The sequence below is a fragment of the Equus asinus genome, chromosome 8, assembly GCF_041296235.1.
Source record: "Equus asinus isolate D_3611 breed Donkey chromosome 8, EquAss-T2T_v2, whole genome shotgun sequence".
NCBI classification, from domain to species: Eukaryota; Metazoa; Chordata; class Mammalia; order Perissodactyla; family Equidae; genus Equus; species Equus asinus.
The window spans coordinates 100961577-100973871 of NC_091797.1; the positions used below are offsets into that span (position 1 = coordinate 100961577).

Sequence of the window (12295 nt, forward strand, 5' to 3'; positions counted from 1 at the left end):
CAGGCATACGGCGGTGCGTGGGGTGCAGGCCATGCAGCCACACTGCCTAGTGCTGCTCAGGGCCTCCTCCTGGCCTGATGCATGCCAGCCCACTGAGGCTGACTAGCCCCCTCCCCCTGCACCAATGTGGGGCCTGGGCTTAGAGACACAGCACAGCAGGCAGCAGCCCCAAACGGCCAGCTCTGCTGCTCACTGGCCTAGGTGGAGCTGGCTGCAAAAACATAACCCTGGAGAGGAAGGGTCAGTGCTGGGTTTGGCCACACCAGTGCTGGCTGGGCCAGGGACACGGTTGGGGGGTATGGGTGTACTTCAAGGTGAAAGGACACTGCAGAACCCAGCCCACTATGACAGCTGGGGAAACCAAGGCCCAGCGAGAGTAAGAGACCAACGTAGGTCCCAGAAGCTGTGCTTCATTTTCCAGCCCCTCTCACACAAATAAAACGGTGCCAGCATGACCTAGCAGAGGGGCAGTGAGGTCAGCATAGCTGGAAGAACGAACCGAACTCCTGCTGGAAGAGGTGGTGGCTGTTGCAGGGCGGGAGGCAGGGGGAAGTGCAGACCGCATCCTCTGGCCAGCAGGGAATAAAGGACAAAGAGCATGGCGCATCCACAGTAATGGGCACGCAGCCTCAGCCTCCAGCTTCCTTGCCCTGAGCCCTCCAGCATACCTCAGCTCTGAGGTCCAAGGAGCCCCATCCCCTCAAAGGGGGTCCATTTGCTCTGGCTAGGGGTTGGCCAGGGGCCCAGAATCCTGAGGCTACACCAAGAAGGTGGCCAAACCCACAATGACCTTCCCCTTGTCCAGTTCTCTCAGCTGGAGCTAAATAACTGTGCGTCCCCCAGGAGACACCCTCACACGACAGCCAGCCCAGGGGTGGAGAACCCCACAGCGCCCACAGGAGAGCAGAGGCCCTGAGTCTGGTGCCCATGCCCTCTGTCCCAGCCTGAGGGTGCACCCCTCTGTCTGCCTGTGGGTTGGGGTGCCGAGCACTTCTGGCTGCAGCCTTGTCACTTTGGCGGCCTCGAGGCCAGCCACGGGGTGCATGGGAGGCCGGCTGCTGGCCAGGGGCATCTAGGAGGCAGGGAATACCCGGACCCACTCCCCTGACATGGGGGCCCCTCCAGTCCAAGATGCAGGGCCCATGTATAGTAGCATGTGCAGGCGTAGGCGCCCCAGGCCAGCACCCCAGAGAGCAGCTTTTCTGATGGCAACTCAAAAGGTTATTTTTATATTAAAACAATAAATATGTGATGACATGGAAGGCAAAATGTACATGAATTTTTAAGATCAACCACAGACTTCAAAGACATTTTCCCCAGCTGGGCCTTGGGATGGGGCCCCAATCCTGGGTAGGGGTGAGCACCAGACTCGCTTCCGCTGTGGCCCCGAGGGCCTGGGGCAGGCAGAGAAGCGCCATTCTGCGAGACCTTGGCTGACCATCTCCCCTCTGGCTGATGCCATCACAGCCTCTGTTCACCTGAGAAGGGCCCCACACTGCCTGCCGGGCAGACCCCTCACAACCCCAATCCAGACCCCAGCCACCGGCTTTGCAACTCCTGGGTAGGGGCAGCATTGTGCCCCACATGCCCGCCTGCCCACCCGTGGAGTCGATTTAGCAAGAAGAGGTGAATGAACATGCTGGCCCGAGACAGCCTTGCCCGTCCTGGGGCAGAAGTGGACATGGTCGACCTAAGGAAAGCCTGTCCAGGCCCGGGCACCCCAGGAGTGACCCAAGGTGGGTGAACTGATGGGTGGATGGAGGGATGGAAGGATAGGCAGCTGGATGGAAGGGGAAACGGATGAATGAGTGAACAGATGTATGGACAGGAGGGGGAGCAGGTGGTTGTAAGAGAGGATGGGGTGAACGGATGGGCAGGTGTATGGGTACACAGGTGGGTGGAAGAATGGGAGGCTGGCGGGAAGAACGAGTGAATGAACAGTTGGGTGGATGAACAGGCGGGTACGTGAGAGAACGAGGCTCTGCAACAATACCAAGAGGAGCGAGTCTCGGGCCCTGGACGCTCTGGACACAAGTGTGGCTAGTACTCGCTCCATCAGGAAAGTGAAGGCACCATCAGAGGACCCAGGGGGAGACGCCAATCCTTCCCCAGAAACCTAAGCCCACATCTGACGTCTTCCTGCTGACCCAGACATTCCTCTTCAGGAGACCAGCCAAACCCTGCTCCAGAAAATCAAATGATGGGGCCTGAGTCCAATCTGAGGAATCAGAGGAATTTCCTAAGGGTCAGGCCGGCAGGGGGAGGCCTGGGCTCCATTCCTAACCCCTCAATGACCATCTGTGGGCACACTGCCCACTGCCCCTGTCCCCCATGAGGGGAGAGAGGGAACTGGCCACTGGATGAGCTTCCTTCCACAGCCCTGGCTCCTGCCCATCCAGATGGGGAGGGAATGGTGCCAGCAGGAGCAGAACCCAGGCCCAGCAGTGCCAAAGCACCTCTTGGCCTAGGAGGGGGTCATGTCCCCCCAGGCGCTGCCAGCATGGAGACGCGCTTCCTACCCCACTGGCAAGGCCCCATGGGGCCCATCTTTACCCTGTCGCCCTTCCAGTGGTCAGAGGGTGCCCACAACCTCGGGGATAGCTTCTGGGCGAGCCCACAAGGACAGGCACCATGCTGAGGCCGGGGACAGGGCTGCAGCAGGAGGCCTGGGGTGTGGGGTTCACACAGGGTGGAGTCCACGTCCGTCCGTCCTGCTAGGACCAGAGGGGCACTTGCAGTCACTGCGGGCTCTGGGGTACCCGGGTGGAGGAGGCTGCTGAGGGGAGGAGGGCCTGCTCACCCCGGGAGGGGGAGGCCTTCCTGCACATCCAGAGCAGCATCACATGCTGCGGTTACGCTCCCCTTATTTTCTTAAAGCGACACTATTTAGAGCAGCACATGCAGCAAGCGTTTTGGACAAAAGCTGGGCAATGACTTTACTTCTGAACTGTGACTTCATCAGGGCAGAAGCTGGTGAGGGGCACATGGGGACACGTCACATTAGTCTCCCTGTTTTTGTGCATTTGTGATTCTCTGTAACAGAAAGTAGGAGAAAAAGACATAAAGACAATGAAAGGCAATGAACACAGTGGGGTCAAGTCTTTGTAACATCCAGCAGTGAAGCAGCACCCTCATCTATAAGGTACTCTTACAAATCAATAGGAAAATCCAAAATCCCAACTCAAAGTGGGTCAAGGTCATAAACAAGTGATGTGGCCACAGAGACAAGGTGCAAAGCAACGAGTGTGGAAATGATCCTGTGTGCACACATGTGCATGGAAAAAAGAAAGCAAGGGTGCATCTCAGGCAGCGTGGCACTCTGGGTGGAGGGCTGACCTCAGGCAGCTCCAGCCCACATGCTGCAGGCACCAGCGTTTGAGGGGGAGCAGGAGCTCCTGCCACAATCAGAACGTAAGTCAGAGGCGGAAAGCAGACATCCCAGCAGGCGGGCAAGTGAGCGAGGAGGCCGGGGAATTCAGCTCCTGGGGCCTGCGTGGCGCCAACGCCTGCGGGAGGGAGGGAGGGAGGCAGCAGGCTTTTCAGGGAGCTGGGGGAGCCATAACGGATTCAGCCTGAAAATCACATTTCCCCCGCAAAGAGGGAGCCCGCCGCACTGGACCAGACACCATGGAGGGCGGGGGGTGGACAGAGAGGGCCCCCCAGTGACCTCTTATTGCCCCCAGGCTGTCCACGTGGACATCCAGCAGCACACAGCCGACGATTATGCAGAGCATGACGCCCATGTGCAGGGAGAACAGTCTGGGGTGTTCTTCCCAAGGGGTTCTTGCCCTGTGCAAATGGGGTGCCCCAGGCCAAGGGCAGGCCAGGTCCAAGGCAGCACTGGTCAGCCCCAGGGCAGGGCCACTGGGCAGGAGGTCCAGGAGGACTAGGGGCTGTGAGGGGGCTGATGTAGGAGGCTCAAGGTCAGGTCAAGGTAGGGACATTTCTGCGGGCTTGGGGAGCTCAGAGGCCAGGGCCAGAGCCAGGTCTGGGGAGGGGCCAGGTGACCGCAGGCTGGACGTGGCACAAGCAGGCCTTACCCTGGCGGGTGGGCAGGTGGGGCAAGTGAGCATCTCAGCTGCTGCCCACTTGGCAGGCAACATGAGCCACAAGGAGCCAGCACCAGGGCCTCCCAAAGGGTCTCAGCCTGAGAATCCCACTGGGGCAGGTCGGAGACACATGCTGCCTGTGCCAACTGTGGCACCCTCCAAATCTTGGTTCCCTGGGACCGCCTCTCTGTGAGGACTCATGGGATGGGGATAGGATTCAGAGCAGCCCCCTAACTCCCCTCCTGCACCTGACCCAGATTCCAGCAGCAGCTGCAGCCCGAGGCCCATGCCCTGCAGGCTCTGAGGGTGGGGTACAGGCAGCAAGGACCCACCTCCTCCAGCGTTCCTGTGGCAGCCAGCCCAGGGGAACCCCAAGGGCTCAAAGCTGCAGGGTTGGGAAGCCATGGAGCTCCAGGCAAGGGTGGCTGGGGCCTGGCAGTCACAGTGCCCTCTCTGCCTGCATGGAAAGCCCACCCACCCCATCCCTGACCATGAGAGGGGAGCCTGGGGGGGTAAGGGAGGGTTTGAGCCACAGGCATCCCACGGTGTGGGGTTGGCTGGCTCGCTGCCTCCATCACCTCCTCCACCAGACAACTGGCCTGCAAGGTGGCCTGTGTGGTTCCCTCAGTGCCCCACCCCCCAGTCCTGCTTACCCTCCACCCCATCTCAGGGAGAGCAGAGAAGCAGTGGGGGACAATTATGAGGGCCCAGCCGCAACTGACTGCACTCTGGGACCCAGGCATTGAAGAGGAGGGGCCTGTGGCTCACAGCCAGGCTGGGGCCAAATCCAGACAGATCCGACCAGCACCAGGGCCTGGGAGCCCAGCCCCTACCAAAGGGCCAAGGGATCAAGAGATGCCCTGATGGCCCCCCCCCGAGGCACAGCCAGGGCAGTTGTCTAGCCAGGCTGAGGGCTGCAGCCTGAGGACATCAGTGCCCTCTGCCTGGAATGCCCTTTCCCCACTCCAGCAGTGGACCCCCCCATCACCATGGCAACACCCAGGCTTCTCCGGGAGGGACAGAGCCTCTTTGTGGTGGTACAAAGCCCCTTTGAGGGGTGGCGGGGGTGCAGCCCCTGGAAGCCTGTGGCCAATAAGCCTCTGGGGGGCAAGGCAGGGCCCCCCTGCCCATCACCCTCCTTGGTAGGAGAGCCTGGTGGTTAGAGGCTGGGACACATCCCCACTTCTGCACCCCCTGCCCTAGCTGCCCACAGAAGGGTCCCTGGGAGGAGCCCAAGGCCCGAGCAATGGCTCTCTGCTGGGGGTTGGGGGTTTTCCTACCGTCTTCCTTATGGTTTTGACAAGGAACACACTCCGCCTGGAGAGGTGGAATGGAGGAGTGGAAAAAGCATTGGCAGCAGGGAAACTCCCATCTAACGGGAACAAGCTCAGGGCCCAGTGGAATGGACAGTCCAGTCCTCGTGGGGCTGGCAGGGCAAATGGCAGGAGGTCCGGCGTCAGGCCAGCTAGGGGGCTGTGCACGTCCCAGCTCACTGTCTCTCCCTTCTCTGGCTTCTCCTGCTGCAGGGGCCCTGCCATCACCTGTCCACCCTGGGCAGAACGCGGCTGGCTCAGCTGAGGAGCTGGGTCAGCCCTGCTGCAGCCACAACCTCAGGGCAGGCCTGGCCTGGACAAGGGCGAAGTGGCCTGGTTCGCCCCAGGGTTGGGGTGACGGGACCCTGAGGACAGTGTCAGTCCGAGCCATGGTGACAGGACCCAGCACAGAGTGCCCCCCCGCACCCAGCGTGGCCACCCTGTCTGTGTCCTAGCCCCACAGCCAGGGAGGCTCACCCCAGCAGGTCCCCAGCGCTGGAGGTGGCCTCAGGCCTGGAGTCCCTGCCCACCCTAGACAGTGGGTCCCTGAACTGCTGACTGCTGCTGACCAGGCACTTGGCAGGGCCCCACATGCTGGGCGCTCTGCCTGCATGGCCCTCCCCAAGTGACCTCAGCCTGACCCACCGCAGCTTTGCTAACTAAGCCCCTGGGGTGGGGTCACGGCCCCCAGGCTGCAGCATGAAGCAGCGCTGGCCCCAGGGGGGATTTGTCCCTTTGTGGGCAGATTCACACAGGTCCCAGGGAGGGTTCAGGGGCCGCCTTGGCACAGCAGTACCCCTCCGAGTCAGCAAGTGCCCCATGCACCCCCATGAGGGCCCCCACCTCACCCTCCCCGCCTGCTTTCCCGTGGGCCTTCCTGCTAGCTGCTGACACTTGCAGGCACCAGGCATGTCCTGGGACCATCATCAGCAGTACCGGTTAATCCTCCCCACAGCCCTGGCAGGGAGGGGACAGCAGGGCCAAAGTGGCAGGGGGCGGGGTGTCCCAACAAAGCCCAGCCTGGGTCCTTGCCAACTAGGGAGACAGGCCTGGGACTCAGCTGGATGCCTGAAGTTCTCTGGGAAGAGTGAGACGTATGGGGAAACTGGTCATTCATTCTCTCATCAGGGAACAACACCGGGGACCCAAGCAGGGAGACCCCACCAGGCCCTGCCTGAGGCGCCAGGGCCAACAACCAGCGCAGGTGTCAAGTCTTCCTGCTGTGGGAAGAGGCACCGTGCCGTGGCGAGGCTGTTGCAGTGGCCATGGCCACCCGGGTCTGAATGGATCAGAAGCGGGTGAGTGTGAGGGAACGGGGCATGCCCTGAGGAGGGAGGTTCCAGGCTCCTCCAGCCCCACTCCTGGCCCTCTGCCTCAAAGGGCCAGGTCCCCTCTGGTCTGCCCTTGCCCAGGGTCCCGCGTGGTCTTTGGCAAGCTCTGGATCTTCCTGGGGCCCCCAGGGAACCCCTTCCCTCCCAGAAGCTGAGCTGGACACAAGCCTTGCTGCTCCCAACCCCCTTCCCTGCCTGAGAGCCAGCTGCTGTTCCTGAAGCTCCAGAGCGCCCATGGCAACAGGTCCAGACACCAGCAACCTCCAGCAAAGTCCCGCCTTTAATATGCAAACAACCCAGTGGGAACGGGCAGGGGGCTCTATCCCACCCGACCCAGTGCAGACTTTAGGCCCTGCGGCGTCCTCATCTGGCTCCCCCCAACCACCCCCACACCAAGAGAGCCTACTGGGAGAGTCTGTGTCCAGCCCCTGCCACAAGGAGGCAGGGACCCTGCAGAAGGTGTGCTGACAGTTTGGGGATCTCCTAAAACTCACCCGCAGGCACACACATGCAGCCACCCACACTGTCATGCACACATATGCATACATACACCCACCCACAGGGACTCACAGACGCACCCAAAGGCACACACATCCCCCACATTCCCACAGGTACACACACGCCCATCGACACTGTGTGGCGGTTGCTGAGCTCACCAGGAAGCCAGCATCACTCGCCCTGCTGGACAGTGGGCAGTGGGCGGCCTGAAGTCGGGCAGGTCTGCGAGTGGGGGAGGGGAGGATGACTCCTCAGTCATCATGGCTCCTGGTGAGGGTCAGCATCCTGGGCAGACCCCACTACTGTCCTGAACACTGGGCAAGGATGCCCCCCACCAAGAGGTCAGGCCTATCTCTGACACCATGGCCTGCAAGTGGCTGCAGCCTCTGATCTACACTGAGGTCTCTCTGTGACAGGCGTGGGTGGCCAGGCCAAGGGCCCCAAACAGAAGCACCCAGCGTGCACACACCTTCCCCCACTGCCCTGCAGTGCTCCAGTGTCCCCTCAGAGGACCCAGGAGAGCTGCCTTCCACTGAATTGCGTTTTAGTTTTTTTTAATTTAGTTCAATATTTGTGCATTTATTAGCACACGTATTAGGGAATGGCTGATGCGTGTCCTCAAAAGGTTAAAGACTGTTGAACTAATGAACGGGGAACAGACCACAATGAAAAGGAGCATCATAAATGATGGGGAGCCCGTGGAGATTTACAGGAGACGAGGGCAGTGGCAGCAAGCAGCAGACAGGCCGCTGCAGCAAGTCAGCAAACAGCGAGGGAGCAGAAAGCCAACTCAGGGCGTCCTTCCAAACCAGGAGAAAAGGACAGAGTCGACAGAAGAGGGAAGGAGGGGATAGATGGATCCAACACGGATCTTGGGCCAAGCTCCCACCCAACAGGAACTCCCGGGGAGAACAAGCAGACACAGGGCTCAACGGAGAAGGCCTCTAGCGGGGCTGTCAGTGTCCAGGTCGGAATCTGAGCTCTGTCCAGAAAACAAGCCGAGAATACTGTGGCTAGGTCTATTCCTGGCATTTTACGACCCACTCTCATGAGACGGGTGTTCCCCCAGTCTCCTAACTGTGCAGTGTCCGCTCCACAGTGTGGGAGGTGGCCCGCCCAGCCTGGCCCGCGGCCGTGCAAATGTCCCCAGCTGCACCGAGGCCTGGGCCACATTCTCCACTGGGCTGTCTCCATCCCTGGAGGGGCCGGCATCGTCCACCCGCAGAGGTCAGCTGCAGCGCTCCACGCTCACTCGTCACCTCTCATGTTACAGACACTCTTTCAAGGGAAGGAATAGCTGACAGCTTTGTTAAAATAAACAGAACGCCTTGCCTCCCTCGCTGGAGGTCTCTAAAAGGGCTGACCCGGCTCTGAGATTCCTTGAGGAGACGCCATGGTGAAGTTCCTGGATTTTCTGCCATCATTTGCTGTTCACACGGTCGCTCTTTCCCTGGGAGGCAGTGCACAACGGCTCACCGGGAGCTGTCACTACCGCTTTAAGAACAAAAAGAAGAGACCAACTGCAGGCTCCGCGAGGCCTGGCCGACCCAAGCGGCCCCCGCGCTGTGCTTCGGGGGTTAGAATCAGGGAGGGGGGTGCCCCACCGCAAGCAGAGGCTCAGGCGCCACCCTCAGGGAACAGGGCTATTGAGAGGTCCAGCTCTCTCTTTTCCAGCGGGGCCCTGCCACTCTGCAAGCCTTGGGACCACTTTGGCTGTCGGCAGCAGTCCTCTGCCAGCTGCCCATGGGGAGTATTTCAGTCTCAGGAAATCTGCGGATCTGTGGACTGTGATGGCTGCAAGCGAGTGGGTGTGAATCCATGAAACACAACACAAAGTCCGGCCAACCCAGACAGCCACACATGCACGGGAGCATCAATATGTGAGGTGATGGGCGGGTTAATTAACTAGATGGTGGAAACCTTTTCACAATGCACATGTACATCAAATCACCACAATGTACACTCCAAATATCTTACAGAATTATATGTCAGTTATACCTCAACAAAGCTGAAAAAAAAGAAGAAAAACAAAGGAATATTTTTAGCTACCCTAATTTTAACATTCAGTTGCTTAAAAAGAAACTTGAAAAACGTAAAAAAGAAAACAAAACCTACTCACTTGTGTTTAGTATGCCTTTTCCTTGTTAATATTTTAAAATAAAAAGAGAATAAAAGAATATTGTGAACAATTATACACCAACAAATCAAATAACCCAGATGAAACGGACAAATTCCTCAGAACACACAACCTACCAAAACAGACCTATGAAGAAACAGAAAAGCTGAGCAGACCTCTAACTAGTAAGGAGATTAAATCCATAATCAAGAACCTCCAACAAAGACAGGCCAGGACCAGACAGCTTCGCTGGTTATCCCACCAAATATTCAAAGAAGAATTAACATCAATCTTCATCAGACTGTTAACAAAAATTGAAGAGAAGGGCATACTTCCTAATTCATTCTATAAAGCCAGCATAACCCTGATACCAAAGCCAGAAAGAAAACTATGGACCAATATCCCTTAAGAATATTGATGCAAATATCCTTACCAAAGCACGAGCAAACTGAATTCAGCAGCATATTAAAAGGATTATAAACCATGACCAAGCGGGATTTATTCCTGAATGCAAGGATGGCTCAACATACAAAAATCAATCAACAAATGCACACCACGTTAACAGCATGATGGGAAAAAAATGATCATTTCAACTGATGCAAAAAAAGCATTTGACAAAATTCAACACTATTTCATGATAAAAACACAACACAAACTAGGGATAGAAGGGAACTCCCTCAGTGTAATCAAGGCTACATCATACTATACACACTACATATCCTACTATACGCACACCACACTAATGCCACGTTCAAGGGTGAAAGACTGAAAGCTTTTCTTCTAAGAACAGGAATAAGGAAAGGATGCCAACTTTTGCCACTTCTACTCAACAAAGTTTAGAAGCCCTAGTTAGAGCAATTATGCAAAAGAAATAAAAAGTATCCAAATTGGAAAGGAAGGAGAAAATTTATCTCTGTTTACAGATAAGATGATGCTTTATGTAGAAAATCCTAAAGATTCCATAAAACCTCAGAACTAATGAACAAGTTCAGGAAAGCTACAGGGTACAAAATCAACAAACAGAAATCACTTGTATCTCTATGCACTAACAATGAGCAATCCGAAAAGGAAATTAGGAAAATGATTTCATTTACAACAGCATCAAAAATAATACAGTACTTAAGGATAAACAACTAAGGGAAAAAAGAATTGCATACTGAAAAATACAAAATCTTGCTGCAAGAAATTAAGAAGACCTAAATAAGTGGAAAGACATTCTTTGCTCATGGAGTGGAATATACTGTTAGGATGTCAATGCTACCAAAAGAGATCTACAAATTTAATGTAATCCCTATCAAAATCCCATGGATTTTTTACAGAAATAGGAAAATCCATCCTAAAATTCATACGGAACCTCAATGGGCCCTGAATAGCCAAAACAATCTTAAAAAAGTAGAGCAAATTCGGAGGATTCACACTTCCTGATTTCAAAACTTAATACAAAGCTATAGGAATCAAAACAGTGTGGTTTGGGGCCGGCCCCGTGGCTGAGTGGTTAAGCTCACACACTCTGCTTTGGCGGTCCAGGGTTTCACCAGTTCGAATCCTGGGTGCGGACATGGCACTGCTCATCAAGTCATGCTAAGGCGGCATCCCACATGCCACAACTAGAAGGACTCACAACTAAAAATACACAACTATGTACCAGGGGGCTTTGGGGACAAAAAGGAAAAAAAAAGATTAAAAAAAAAGTGTGTGGTTATAGCATGAAGACAGATTTATAGACCAATGGAACAGAACGGAAATAAATCCTCACATTTGTGGTCAATTGATTTGTTATGAGAGTGATAAGACCATTCAACGGAGGAAAGAATACTCTTTGCAACAAATGGTGCTGGGTAAACTGGACATCCACATGCAAAAGACTGAATTGGTACCTTTACCTTACACCATATACAAAAATTAACTCAAAATGCATCAAAGATCTAAACATAAGACCTAAAACTATAAAGCTGTTAGAACAAAACATAAGAGAAAAGCTTTGTGATGTTGGATTTGGCAATAATTTCTTGGATATGAGACCAAAAGCCTGGGCAACAAAAGTAAAAATAGATAAATTGTACTATATCAAATTTAAAACTTTTGTTCATCAAATGGCATCATCAACAGAGTGAAAAGGCAATCTAAGGAATGGTAAAAAATATTTGCAAATCATATACCTGATAAGGGATTAATAGCCAGAATATATAAAGAACTCCTATAACTCAACAACAAAAACCCAATTAAACACTGGGCAAAGAATTTGAATCAAGATTTCTCCAAAGAAGATATACCAATGGCCAGCAAGTATATGAAAAGATGCTCAATATCACTAATTATTAGGGAAATGCAAATCAAAAGCACAATGAAAGGACATCTTACACCCATTACGTGGCTACTCAAAAACACAAAATAGCAAATGTTGGAAAGGATGTGGATAAATTGTGCACCTTGTGCACTGTTGTGGGAGGTAAAACAGCACAGCTGCTATGGAGATAAACACGGTGGCTCCTTAAAAAATCAGCATAGAGAGAGTGACGTCAGCATCACAGCTGAAAGAACTTGCCCGGGACTCTCTCCCCTCCAACATACAACAAAAAGGGGCAACCATACTCCAAAAGAGGACGCCTTAACACAATGCAAAAACCTCGGAGAGGCACGCAGCCACATGACGGAGGGCAGAGAGGCTGGAGCCCCCTCTGGAGGAGCTGGAATGGGGTAAGAGAGAACTTTGCTCCCTCCCCTAAAGGCGATCCCTGAGGATCCATGAGGGAAGGAACGCGGGAGGGGACGTGCATTCTCAGGATCACCAAGGACTCCCTAGGGCCCTTGCAGCCTAAGGGAAGCCCTCTAACGGGGCGAAAGCTTTTGCGGTGCATGACCTCATCAAGCCAACAGCCTAGGAGACCACAAAGCAAGAGCTGATAGAAATTCCGGAGTGCACACAGGAAAAAGTTCCCTCCCCCCACCTGCCCCGCACCCCTCCACTGCCTGGGATCTCGACTGACA

General features: G+C 54.9%; 1 protein-coding gene across 6 annotated transcripts in view; it reads right to left on the bottom strand.

The window, feature by feature from the left end:
• The window catches only part of ARVCF (ARVCF delta catenin family member), a 57240-nt gene that overhangs the window by 21882 nt on the left and 23063 nt on the right, over positions 1 to 12295 (bottom strand). Inside the window, exon 3 of one of the 6 annotated variants that reach the window (XM_070516665.1) lies at positions 2941 to 3033. The exons of the other annotated variants lie outside the window; for them this stretch is intronic. The gene's annotated coding sequence lies outside the window, so the exon portion shown is untranslated. The remainder of the gene's footprint in view (positions 1 to 2940; positions 3034 to 12295) is intronic. 6 annotated transcript variants of the gene reach the window in all.